Here is a 14,448-nt window from a genome sequence, read left to right on the forward strand (position 1 = left end):
ACCCAAAAAAACAAAAAAAAACAAAAAAAGCCTTGTTTTTGGCAACCAAAAAAAATATAAAAATTTAAAAAAAACCCTTTTTTTGGGACCCAAAAAAACAAAAAAAAAACAAAAAAAGCCTTGTTTTTGGCAACCAAAAAAAATATAAAAATTAAAAAAAAACCCTTTTTTTGGGACCCAAAAAAACAAAAAAAAAACAAAAAAAGCCTTGTTTTTGGCAACCCAAAAAAAATATAAAAATTAAAAAAAAACCCTTTTTTTGGGACCCAAAAAAACAAAAAAAAACAAAAAAAGCCTTGTTTTTGGCAACCAAAAAAAATATAAAAATTTAAAAAAAACCCTTTTTTTGGGACCCAAAAAAACAAAAAAAAACAAAAAAAGCCTTGTTTTTGGCAACCAAAAAAAATATAAAAATTTAAAAAAAACCCTTTTTTTGGGACCCAAAAAAACAAAAAAAAACAAAAAAAGCCTTGTTTTTGGCAACCCAAAAAAAAAAATGTTTACAAAAAAGCCTTGTTGTTTTTGGCAACGGAAAAAACCAAAAATGTTTACAAAAAAGCCTTGTTGTTTTTGGTAACAAACTAAACCAAAAATGTTTACAAAAAAGCCTTGTTGTTTTTGGTAACAAACTAAACCAAAAATGTTTACAAAAAAGCCTTGTTGTTTTTGGCAACGGAAAAAAACAAAAATGTTTACAGAAAAGCCTTGTTGTTTTTGGTAACAAACTAAACCAAAAATGTTTACAAAAAAGCCTTGTTGTTTTTGGCAACGGAAAAAAACAAAAATGTTTACAAAAAAGCCTTGTTGTTTTTGGTAACAAACTAAACCAAAAATGTTTACAAAAAAGCCTTGTTGTTTTTGGTAACAAACTAAACCAAAAATGTTTACAAAAAAGCCTTGTTGTTTTTGGCAACGGAAAAAAAACAAAAATGTTTACAAAAAAGCCTTGTTGTTTTTGGTAACAAACTAAACCAAAAATGTTTACAAAAAAGCCTTGTTGTTTTTGGCAACGGAAAAAACCAAAAATGTTTACAAAAAAGCCTTGTTGTTTTTGGTAACAAACTAAACCAAAAATGTTTACAAAAAAGCCTTGTTGTTTTTGGTAACAAACTAAACCAAAAATGTTTACAAAAAAGCCTTGTTGTTTTTGGTAACAAACTAAACCAAAAATGTTTACAAAAAAGCCTTGTTGTTTTTGGTAACAAACTAAACCAAAAATGTTTACAAAAAAGCCTTGTTGTTTTTAGGGCAAACGACAAAACCACAAATGTTTACAAAAAAAGCCTTGTTGTTTTTGGTAACAAACTAAACCAAAAATGTTTACAAAAAAGCCTTGTTGTTTTTAGGGCAAACGACAAAACCACAAATGTTTACAAAAAAGAATTGTTTTTGTGAAAACCTTCCAAAAAATGATGTCAAAACATAAAAAATGTTTAAAATGTTTATCTAAATTAAATTTAAGTATGTTGCTCTTTGCAACAAAAATGTTACATTGGCAATTTAGTTCATTCTATTATATATTGTAATATATTTTTTGTACGCTACAGTTGGTAGACACCCACATGTGTTATTAAAACATTTATTTTATTACCCAAGTTTTCTTTTTGGTGTACACATCGAATGTCTTTTGTGTTGTATTTGTTTAGTTGAGTGGTGTGGTCTGTAATTGTTAGTATGTTGGCTTTGGTTTATGTTAGCCTTGAGACTTGTTTTGAAGCTACATTTGAAGGGAGACCTTTTCTTGGGTCGTTATGTGAACATTGAGTTATCTAAATTTACATGAAATCATATGTTTGGAGATAGAGAAGCACGTGTGTATAAATGCCTACATTAACCAGGGCCATTACTTGGCCACCAACACTCCTAAAAAACCAAAGAGCAAACACAAACTAATCATTTTGCATAAAATTTTATTTCATCCCCAAAAGAAGCACTATAATAAATCATATTGTGCCACCCTCAAATTAAAAAAAAAAATGGCCCAACAAATTGGCCAATGTAAATCATTAACAAAACTAAACCAAATTAAACAAAAAAACAAAAAATCAAGTTGGTGGTGGTGCCTGAAGCAGTGTGGTGAGCACTGTTAAGTTTCCTGCCATCAAATGGTGGGCCAATAGTTCCATCTGGTCTGGGGTTAACTGTAGAGTTGTGCTCAAGTGGCCCATTAGGATCATATCTTCTGTCTGAGGCTGCTGATGATGCAGGGTGTTGAACGTTGGAAATGTCCCAGACAGAAGATGTTCTGCCAATAGTGTCATCTGCTCTGGGGTCAGCCTAAGCATTTGGGCAACGTGTGCCATTACCATGAGATGGGATCGTTGCTGCTCCAAGGCTATTTGATGCTGCTGGTGGTGCAAGGGTTGTGAAGATGTGTGGGGAGTGGTGGTTGATTGTTTGTTGTGGTCCACGGTGCGGGGGCAAACGACATGTCGCATTGGTGACAAAAAAGAAGAACGGCCTGGGGAGGAGTGAAGTGATAAAGGTGTGGAGGGAATGTAGTCAGGTGGAAGGGGTACTGTGGAACCAGTGCGCATTGAGGTTGCGCAGGAGGATTGCTCATTGAGGGGTGTGGGAGTCCGAACGGAGTGTGAAGTGCTAGGAGTGGCTACAGGAGGAATTGTCCCATCCCCAGCTGCCTGACAAGTGGCCAACACTGGCATTACCCTCCCACTACCACAACCTGCAGTGGCAGGTGAGTGAGATGTTTGGGAGGGCTCTGCCAATGGGGCATCTTCAGATCCAAACAGGCATTGGCGTGTGGCCAGCACCTGAGTGTCAACACTTTGCCGATCCCGTTGATGCTGGTCTGCTAAACTTACCAAGCTGTTACGCATATCCTGTTGAACCTGTAACATATCCTGGTGAACCTGTACCATTGTTGCTACAGATTCCTGTATGAGCCCGAGCAGACGTACTGCCTCAGTAGATTGCTGAGTACGCCTCCTTAACTCATTTTGGACCTGATACTCATCAAGCAGCCTCTCGGCTACATCCAGCATAGATGGACGAAGTTGGGTAGGTGACAATCCCTCTGCATCTAAGGCTACCTGAAAGCAGAAGAAATAGACCAAATCATTATCAAACATCATGCCTAAATATTTCAGATTAGTTTGACAACTTAACACCCCAAGCAGAACGTTGAAAAGTTTGATGTGCTTCTAATGAGTACTTGTTCATTGTAAGATTATCCAAGCTAGCAACACTTCTGATAATGGGTACATATTATATTGGTATGACTAATATGACAAAGGCAAAAAAGATTCAACATGAAGGTGTTCCCAATTAACCCTGGTGTGGTAGGTTGTTTATGCTTTTGGTAAATCTGTTACTACACCAATGACTTTATACATCTACGTATGTTGTCTAAAATCTTGCCATCAATCGGCTACAGGACAACCCAACCAAACGATACCCATGAATTTGGACCTGGAAAATCAAAGACGGGCCGGACTTTAAAGATCCTGGATGTTTTTGGAACATTAGTGGCACACCAAATTATAACATAATTCCCTGATGTTCAAGATAGAACTCTTGTTGTGCTGGTGCATCGTCAGAATGTCATAGCACTAATTTAACACACACAATGTAAGCCACATCTAGTCCAAAATCAATGCTACCATTGAAATGTTACATGTGCACCTTGTTCCCTTATATCACATACCACAGCACTGGATGCAGAATCGTCGCCAGCTCCTGATCCAACTCCAGCTGCAACGTCAAGAGGGGCCTGATGTTCTTTTAAAAACAAAAAAAAAAAAAACATGTTTAGTACATAACCTTAGTCAGTAATGATTATGGCCAGATTGCCCTCCTAGCTTCATGAATGAAGCATTGAGGCCAAACATTCAAAAGTGCTTTCCTGGGCTCATAGGACACTTGCTAAACCCTCCCAAAGGTTAAGAAGGCTTGGTCTGCCTACTAATGACGGCACCCATTAATGCTGTCAACTGTGTTTTGCAGGGTAAACATCTAAAAGGCAACACTCTTTCCTAAGAAAAAACATGTGTGTTAATGGGGTTAATAAGATTCAAAAAAACATTATTTGACTAGACATACCAACACCTTCCTCCAGGCCTAGCTGCACTGGGTGTGTTCCCTGCTGCGGATCTTCTGTAAAGGACATAGCAATATGAGCTATCTTGGAAAAAAAAAAACATCTACATTGTTTGGCACAGTATGATATTGGACCTACCAGGAGGAGGGTCAGCACTGATGTCAACACCTGTGAGTCCGTCTGGTTCGCCAAGCTGCATGGGCTGTGGAGGGGCTGAGATCCGTGCTACAGATGAACAAATTGCAGGTTGGGGAAAACAAAAAAAGGACAATTGGAAGGGCAAGTATCACATTCTCTTAATGTCACACATAGGATAGTAGTTAATCTTTTCCAAACAACTCACACAATTGACATCCAAGATAATATCCTACCTCGGTGCAAAGCATCCGAATCTAAGTCCTCTCTGGGAAAGATGGTATCGGGTCCTATGATGTTCAAGAAAGGTAATTGATAATCCCAGAGAGAACTTCGTGCACGTTCATCCAGCCGACCTTGACGGTCATAAAGACCCTCCGCAGCCCATGCAATTAGCTTCTTCCGAACGGACCCACAGATGTCGTTGACCTTCTTCCGCACACTGTCACGGTGGCGAGGTGCTTCACCCAGTGCATTTACAGCATCCCGGATTTCATCCCACAATCTGTTCTTCTCTGTTACTGAGTAAGACGCGGCCCTGGTCCCATGTATCGCCTGATATCTGGCCATATAGGCGTGGACCAGGGCACAGCACTGATTGTGGGTGAAACGGGGAAGCCGGGGTAATGTGGACAAGCTGACTCTGGTGGACGGACCCGCTCCAGGACTACTGTCAGAAGAGCCAGCTTGTCCACTTGGTGTGTTAACACCTCCCCCGGCTTCCTCCTCCGGGATGGGGATGGTGGACTCCCTCATGGATACAGCTGGAGCCTCCCTCACACCAGAGCCAGACGATCTGCCCACCCTGCCCCCCCTGCCCCCCCTGGCCCCCCTGGCCCCCCTGGCCACCCTGCCCCTTCTCATCCTTCCAGTGGGTGGGGCCATGGGAGCACGAGGTGGGCAGAGAATCTGGCTGTCCAGCAGCAGCAAAGAGCCCCAAACTCCTAAATCTGAAATGACAAAAGAGAAAACAGAAAAAACAGGATTTGCAGATTGCTCTTCATATACAGTATAATTAGTGAACAGTTACAGAACACACTTACCTAATGGCACAAACAGACTTGGTGGTGGTGGTGGTGGTAGTAGTGGGCAAAGAGCAGAAGAGGCTGCAAAGAAAAGGAAAAAAAAAACACATAAGAAAACGCATATGGGTACAAATCACACGAGGCCCTCCAAACACTTACCTAATGGCACAAACACGGTGGTGGTGGTGGTGGCAAAAAAAGCAGAAGAGGTTGCAAAGAAATGGAAAAAAAAAAACACATAAGAAAACGCATAGGGGTACAAATCACACGAGGCCCTCCAAACACTTACCTAATGGCACAAACACAGTGGTGGTGGTGGTGGTGGTGGTGGTGGTGGTGGCAAAGAGCAGAAGAGGCTGCAAAGAAATGGAAAAAAAAAACACATAAGAAAACGCATAGGGGTACAAATCACACGAGGCCCTCCAAACACTTACCTAATGGCACAAACAGACTTGGTGGAGGGGGGGTGGTGTAATCCTTTATAGGCAAAAGGAGGCTGCAAACATTAAACATACATGAGAAATCGCATGACCTACATACGTGCACATAATAAATTACAGTTATCAGGAAAGCAAAAATGGTGTCTTTGGAAGCTGGGAAGGTAAGGGGGCAGGTTTAGATGCCAAATCTAGACTGCACACCTTTAACAAACATGAGAAAACACATGTCCAAACCACATGCACATGGGGCCAACTGCCAATGATTAAAAGACACTTGAGGGGTTCCCAAGCTATTGTGGGTTGGAGGGGATTCACCATAGACAACTTAAGCACACCCAAGATAAGTACAAATTCTCTCCTTCCTTTTTTTTGGGAGAGAGAGATACAATTGTCTTACCTCCAGATAATGTAGGTTGTGGGTCACAGGGTCTTGCTAGCACATAAGAAACATCGATCTATAACATCCAGCAGCCATATTGGCCATGTGCTCCTTTTATAGCTGGCTCACAGGTGTGATAATTAGCGGCCGTTTCTATATATATCTGCGCATTCGCGAATTTGCGCGTTCAAAATGGAGGACGATATCCCAGACGCATTAGATGGTGCAATGCTGGCATTTATCGGTGCCTTGTTTGAGGAGGCCCTGGCACAGGAGGCAGCAGAAGGTGGGGAAGCTGCAGCAGCAGCAGCAGCACCTCCAGCAGCAGCACCTCCAGTCCGTGTGCCCTTACCTCGCCAGCCACGCATTTTTGCTCCAAGGATCTATTTGGACAAGCTGCGGGATTCTGATGTCAGGAGGAAGTTCCGGCTCGAGCGAGGAACTATTCTACACCTCTACCAGCTCATAGCAGAGAAAATTGACCCGGACACACAGCGCGGCCATGCGGTGCCCGGCATGGCCAGATTGCTGGCCACTTTGTATATTTTAGGGCTTGGTAGCTTCCAAGCCACTTCGGGAAGTATCATGGGCATTAGCCAGCCCACAGTTTCAAGGGTGTTCATGTTGGTCATTAATGCCATAGTGGATATAGTGCCCAATTTTATCCACTGGCCACAGAATGAAAATGAGTGGAATGAAGTCAAGTTGGGTTTCTACCGGCGGGCACACATGCCGCAAATCCTAGGGGCAATCGATGGCACCCACATAGCCATTAGGCCCCCGAAAGTGAATACCGGAACCGCAAGCAGTACCACTCCGTGAACGTCCAATTAGTGTGTGACGCCAAACAGCGCATCATGAGTGTCAACACTGGTCACCCAGGGTCGTGCCATGATTCCAGTATGTTAAGAACAAGTACTCTGTACGAGGTGTTTGAAAGTGGACAAATGCCCGAAGGGTGGCTTATTGGTAAAGTATTTTGTCTTAACAACATAAACTGTAAGATTACATAGACATAGGAATAAGCTACATCGGTGTACACCCTGATTTAAGCAAAGCCTACCTAAAATGGATGTGTTAGGAGTTGTCAGGCTGTTCACACACAACCAGATCAGCAGCTTAGCAGCTCACAAAAGAAAGATTTGCAAAGTTGTCTTTGAGTCCAATGAAGGTGGTTAACCAATGTGTAAATGGTGTCCTCTAGCCACCCAAAGAAAACCTACAAATGATTCCAATGGTATTGCCATATCCCCAAAGTACTTTGCATAAGTGAGTCAATATTGGTTTCCTCACTCTAGTTGCAGATATATTCCAGAAGTAAGACCTAGGCTAATGTAATAGGAACAAAATAGGGGCCAAGTTGGAACTTGCAAGAGAAACCCACCACTTTGTGTGTCCTTTTTCCCATTTGTATTAGTGATTTAGGCAGTTAGACAGAGTTGAGATGTTTCATATGATTTTTTGCAAACAGACGAGCAGGTTGTTTAGTAAAATGCCTAATTGTCTCCCATTTTGAGGAGTCATCTAAAGTCACATGATAGGAAGAACTAATGTATATTTTTCTTATTTTTCAGGGGATGCTGGTTACCCGCAGCTGACGTGGCTGATGGCTCCAATCAGGTACCCCCAGGGCCCAGCAGAGAGGAATTACAACAGGGCCTTGCGGAGAAGCCGGAGTATCATTGAGTTGACCATAGGTCTTCTCAAGTCCCGGTTTCTCTGCTTGGCCCGGCCTGGGGGTGAACTCCTGTACTCTCCTACAAAGGCTTCCAAGATCATCCTGGCGTGCTGCGTGTTGCACAACATGTGCGTTGCCCGGGATGATTCTTGGGAGCTGACGGAGGAGAGGGAGCCAGAGGTCCGTCAGCCGGCGGCCCCCAGGCGGCGGAGCACCGCTGCCGGTATGGCCACCCGGAATACCCTGGTTGCTAGCCACTTTACATGTAAGTACTGTAACCGGTCAAGATAGGGCATGTGTATTAATTAGCTAGTTAGCAGAGGTGCCACTCACAGGGAGACAGAGGGTGATTATCATCTGCCAATGACACTTGCCATTGTAGATAAAGTGTAGTCAACATTGGTAAAATTGTGTTACTTGAGCAAAAACATGCACCTCTAACCATAAACATGTTGGTATTGTGAATAGTGTAAAGGGCTGAGAAGAGCTGGCAGGTGTTTATTTGTGTCTATGCCACCTGTGTAGTTATTGATAACATGAACGGCTGCTTGGTATCTTATGGTGTTGTAATTTTCCAGAACATCAACATCTTGGAATCATGGCACCTACCATGGGAAGCCTGTGGTGATGGGCTGTCTGGCGTCACAGGTGTGTATTCAAATGTTTACATTAATGATTTCTGGTTTGTGTAAGTTGGCATAAAATGTGTTATTTCACTCGTGATGTCGAAATTAAATGAAGTTCAGAATGAAGCAAACAGGCATTAAGATGTGATTTTCATTATGAAATGTCTTATCCTTTGTTTTATTTTTCCAGGAGTGGTACTGCTTGCGGGTGTAGGTGGTAGAAACCCACCTTGATGGACTCCACTCATTTTCTTTTGTGGTCAGTGGATATTTGGTAAGGCACATGGCCAATGACCAACATGAACACCCTGGAACTTCGAAAGTGGCTTGGAAGCTGACCAGCAAACTTGCCATGCCTGTCCCCTATGAGCTGGTAGAGGTGCAGAATGGATTCTGAACTCTGCCGGAAGTTGTGGAAGACATCAGAATCCCGTAGCCATGGAGCAAAGATCGTGGTCTGGCGCTGTAAAGGCACACGGACTGGAGAGTGACAATATTCTTTTGCTGCATCCCTCCTTCTGCTGTCATTCTCAAATAAATAAATACATTAGAATTGAACATGTGTTTTTTTGTTTTGTGTGGGTGCCTACAAACAAAAGGGCCATCCACACTGTAAGATTTAGAGAAGACTTTATCCTTCAGATTGACATTTTCTATGTAGTGCAAGGGCCTGCCTGATTGCATCCAAATTGAAAGTGTTGAGGTTTGAGCTTATATTATATGGTTTGGTTAAGTCTACAGGAAAAAGTCTAGACAAATTGTTAGTGTATGGCCCATTAAGCTGCCAAGGCCGGAGTTTTGCACTTTGCATGCTGCTTGTACTGGTGATGTGAGGGGTTGTAATGTAGAGTAGGGATGTGACAGTGTTGTGTTGAGGTGTGAGGCAAATGTAGTGTTGGACTATGAGGGTCTGTGTTGTTGAAATATGGAGAGAGTCCAATATCAGACACCTATGTTTATTGGTCAAGAAATTGTAAGAACCATGGTAAATATGTAAAGAATTGCATCTCGATAAAACTAGGACCACACTCATAAAATCAAAATTGTGTTGTTTCCATTGATGTGCTTGAAATTTGGGTAGGACACCCCCCTCCCCCCCCAAATTCAAGATAGTTTAAAAAAACTGTTTAAAAAAATGAGAGTGAAAAGAGATCCCAAGTGTAGTGATGTGATTTGAACCCATGACGTTGTGAACTGCAGTGAAGTTGCAAAGCACTTAGCTATTGTGCAGAATAAAGCTGTATGGTGGAAAAAAAGGAGTGTGTTAAGGCTAAAAACACATATAGCTAAAGAACTAAACATTGTATGGAATGTGGGAAGAAGACCATGGTAAAATTGTGAGGTTTCATCTTGCCCTGAAGTAGGGTAGGGGTTTGGTCACTTGCCTTTGGTACTTTCCTTCATAAGATCGATTCGACACACAGACAAGATCAAAAAAACACTTAAAATGGTGTAAGCTTGCAAGCGCTTCTGAGTGTAACATTATTTAGCAATATATATGATGTAATCCGTTACATTTTAGCAATATAAACAAAAAAAGAAAATAAAAAAAGTAGGTGGAGATGGTAAGCCTCGAACCTACAGCAGAGGGAGATGAATTACAGACATGTGATGTGTGCACTAATCCACTAGCCCACATCGCTATGTGAAACTGCTATAAGCACGAAGACATAAGTTTGCGAATTGGCGAAGCCGCGATCGTAAGTGAATCCCGCTGACGGCGGAATTCATTATTGCTGTTTTACTCGCCAATTCGCCGCAGCGCCAGTTAATTGATTTGAACGCGGCGAAACTGAAACACGTCATAGATGTTTGAAGCTGCAGTTTCTTTAAATCCGGCCCATATGTCTATATATACCCCCCTATACACATGTTCAGATGTCATGTCTGACATCAAACATGTCCTCAAAAAAGCACTGGCAGTGGCAGCCCCTGCAGCATAAAAAATGCTTGGCTGGTGAGAAGCCATATTCCAGTTACGAAGCTATTCAGAGAAATGATCATTTCTCTATAGCGGTCACCCTGCTATGGAAGGGTTTTGTCACCCTGCCATAGCAATCACTGCCAGTTAACCCTACACTACACTACGGTCCCCTTACACTTAACACTTTCCCTACAGAAACTCAATTTTTGAAGCCAACTTAAGTGTAAAGGAGCACTCTAACTACACTAGATATCCCTTTCCTCACACTAAAAATAGCTAAATGACACTTTTAAAGTAAAATTAATAGAACTGCTTCCATTCTCTTCCATGTCCAGTATAACAATGCTAGGAATATGGTAGGGGCGATCTTATATACTGGGGGGGGTATTCACTAATGATTGGTCTAGGGACGCCCTAGTCACTCCAATCACATTCCTAGCATTCTCCTGCCCCCTCAATTGGCTTTAGCTAATGGTTCTGGTCCAATCACGGGCTTTTAAAGCCCATTTCCTGAAGCATTGCATTTTGGGCGGTTCTGGTTGCCGAATTCCGAACTTTTTGGGCAAAAAGTTCTAAATTCGGCCGAACCTCGAACACCCAATGTTCGGGTCGAACCAATGGTGGACTCGAACCGTTCGATCATCCCTAATGACTAGGCATGATGGGAATTGCAGTTCCTGAACAACTTTAGAGTTATAGTTTGAAGACCCCTGCTCTAAGAGATCCATCAGGTCTCGAAGAGCTCGGAAGTCCCTCACTTTAAAATCTTTCTCTTCATTTTTTATCGTCCTTTTTTTTCTCCTTTATTCACCTAACAAAAATGTATAAGTAGGTTTCCTTCTAAAAAAGTGGAGGTCTCTATTTCAAAGTGATCGAATTCTTGCGTGTGCCAGAATATTAAGCCTAAACTTAATATCTCTTACGCTGTTGTGAGGATATGTAATGATATATTAATATTTAACCCTGTGGGGGGTGAATTAACCTTATAACAAATTGATCCATTTTGCCTGTAGGTTGTCTGGGATGTGTTTGTGGTGTCCTGTGTGAAAAAATATGATTCATCATTCTCAGTAGTGTGCATATTATGTGTTTGTCTTTTTGCATGAGTGTGTTGCAGACCAAAATTGGAATTGTGCGCTGAAGTGTTACCACCACCTTGTGCCTGAACTTTCATGTTTTTCGGGGGGGGGGGGGGGTGTTTCCTCCCACACCTCTTTCATCTCTGCTTTTGTATTTCTAATATTGGGGAAGATGTGGATCCTTTAGGGTTTAGGTTTTCATACGTATAGTGTTAAAAATATTTGATGTGCCAATGCAGACTGGATTTTTTCTCTAGACTTCTTTAATTTCTGCATAAAGATTTCCATGTCAACTGACACCCCCTTCTCATCCTTTACATTTTTTTGAATTCTGAGCATAAATCCTTCCCATGCTGTGCCTAAATAGTCCACCGTTTTTCCTGTCAGTGAGATCGTTATTTATACAATGTTTACCGATTAAATTACTAAAAAAAGAGGGGAACTTCAGAAAAAAATGAAATTAATACATAACAAAAATGTCTCAAGTCTCCTCCCCTTTCTTACTATAAGGAGGGGAGGGTAAAGATAAACAAAGCTAAAAAAAATTGGGTATTGATCACCATATATATATATATATATATATATATATATATATATATGGACAAACCAGCTTTCTAGAGCGTGCCAACATCCAAATAGACAGAAAAGAAGGTTGTCGCACAAAGAAACCCCTGTGAGTATAGGTGGAATTTGAAGGCATAATGTGAGACATGTACACAAGTAATTTCTATAAAACTTCAACTTATTTGATAACTCATTAAAAGCATTAGAATATAAAAAACAGGCTTTGATGATAAAACCAAAAAATAGGGGTAGTAGTAGAACTCCCTGAATGAATTATATGTATGTACCCTGCACCTCAATCACAGACAAGAGTAATAGTAAGTCCACAAAATATAAATACATAAATGCAGATACTCTTATCCAATAAGCGGTCAATGCATTTCATTATACAGTAGCTTCTTCAAGACCATTTGATTGTGGGGGTACAAGCAAAGTTATCTTAAAACAAACAAACATTTATTAGAAATTGTACAAGTCAGTTCTCATAATTTCATCTATATAATCAAGAAAGGTAAATGTATATAGCTTACATTAAGTCCCCGTTCACACTAAGGCGACCTGTGAGGCGACCTGGTCGCCTCACAGGTCGCCGTAGGTCGCCTTCCATAGAGAAGCTGCGGACCCGTTCTAATAGGAGCGACACAAGTCGCTCCGACTTAGAAAAAGGGTCCGGAGCTTCTTTGGGGCGACCCGGCGCGACCGTCATAGACTTCAATGTTATGAAGTCCGTGGCGGCCGCTCCGAGGTCGCGGCGCGCTGCTCGCACCGCGACCTCGGAGGTCGCCCCTCCAAGTCGGATAGCCCCTGTGTGAACGGGGCCTTAGCGGTACTTTCATACTCCCTGACAGAACAGTCTGGGTGCAGACACAGGGGCTCTAGTTGGCTGACCCCAAAGATGAGTACATGGAGGTGGATGGAAGATTTTCTAAGTGTAAAATGTTTTGAAATTAGTACATATATTCTTAAACCGAAGAGCAAACATATATTCTTCTATATAAAAAAGGACCCAAAAGGCTGAAGTCATTAACAGTCAGTCTATGGACGGGATGTAATATCAATAGGAAAATATTAATATACTTACCCCATATATGTGTGTATAGATGAACAAGCTTAGTGCCCCCCAGCACCATACAGGGAACCTACCTGACTCACAGGAGTGTCAAATGCCTCTTGATACGTGCCTACACAGAACAACACCCAGAAAAAGGGGAAGACAATCTTGAGCAAACTTTGAATAAAAAAAAAGGGGAAACGTACCAATATAAATCAGCATATGTCTATACCCCAGACAATAGACACCTGCTATGCTGCAAATATCAAAATCATCTCACCCTTTAGATACTGAAATTAGGAAATGATCTGGTGAGACGGCCTTAAAGCCAGGGATATGATAGTAAAACTTCCTGTAGAAAAACATCAATCATAAGGGATATAGTAGAATATGCCACCACCTACACCGCTCATTTTCAAATCTGTTTACCTGGACTGAGACTCCATTCACATGGAAAGCTGCCATACAAGTGATCCCTCCAGGCTGGCCACTATATACCCCCACTGCGCCTATCAGAATCAGCCATGCCAAACACCGGCACCGGCTGATGACGTCACAAAGTGGCGAGCCACTGCATAAGGACGCAATGGTGCAGTGCGCATTTCAAAGAGGAGGCGCAGGCGCACAAGGTGCCACACCGAATGATTGCTGTGACTCGGTCCTAAGGCCCTCCAGCTCAGCAATGACCCAGGGCGCAAATGCGTATCCCGGTCACAGCCGAGCATCCACACAGCTAAAGGCTAACTAAAAGACCACATATATTATGGCAAAAAAACCTTGTTATTGACACCTATAGGTAGGCATATTGGTCTGTACCACAAAAATAACACTGAAGTAGTCAGATTTGCAGCATTGGAGAGAATCATAGAAAACCCTGGGGGGAGTTTGACAAAATTATTTTACAGCGGGAAGCCCATTGGATATATAAAAGCAGTTGAACCCCTGGACCTAAATGAGGCACTCAGCTGCAAACCCTTTTTATAATCAACTGTCTTGGTACAAACTTAATGTTTTGTCACGCACACCCTCCCCTGTGTTTTTTCCATGTTTCTCTCATGATGCATTTTTGTTCAGTTCAATATTGAGTTCACAGATGTTTTTACTATGATGCTTGAACACATTAAGTAATCACCCATGCATGTGCTTAGATGTACACTGTCCTGATGTATGAAACAACTGTGGTTAGTTCATATTGTGTTATAAAATAAACTATCATTATATAGGTTGCACATGTAACTCTATGTATTTGGCTGGCGGTTGTATTGGTCCCTGTTTTGTCTATGGGGCGGGCATATGTATTCCATACACTCCCGAACATTCAGGGAGTGTGTACATGCGATGGGCCCGGTTCCCCTATCCCCCAGTTTATGTATGTCCTTTTAGCTGGTAGGACGCTTGGCTGTGACCAGGATGCGCATGCACGCTCCGGGTCATTGCCGAGCTGGAGGGCCTTGGGACCGACCCGCCGCAATCACTTGGCAGGGCACCTT

This window comes from Pelophylax lessonae, assembly GCF_965119305.1.
Source record: "Pelophylax lessonae genome assembly, chromosome: 9".
Taxonomy (NCBI): domain Eukaryota; kingdom Metazoa; phylum Chordata; class Amphibia; order Anura; family Ranidae; genus Pelophylax; species Pelophylax lessonae.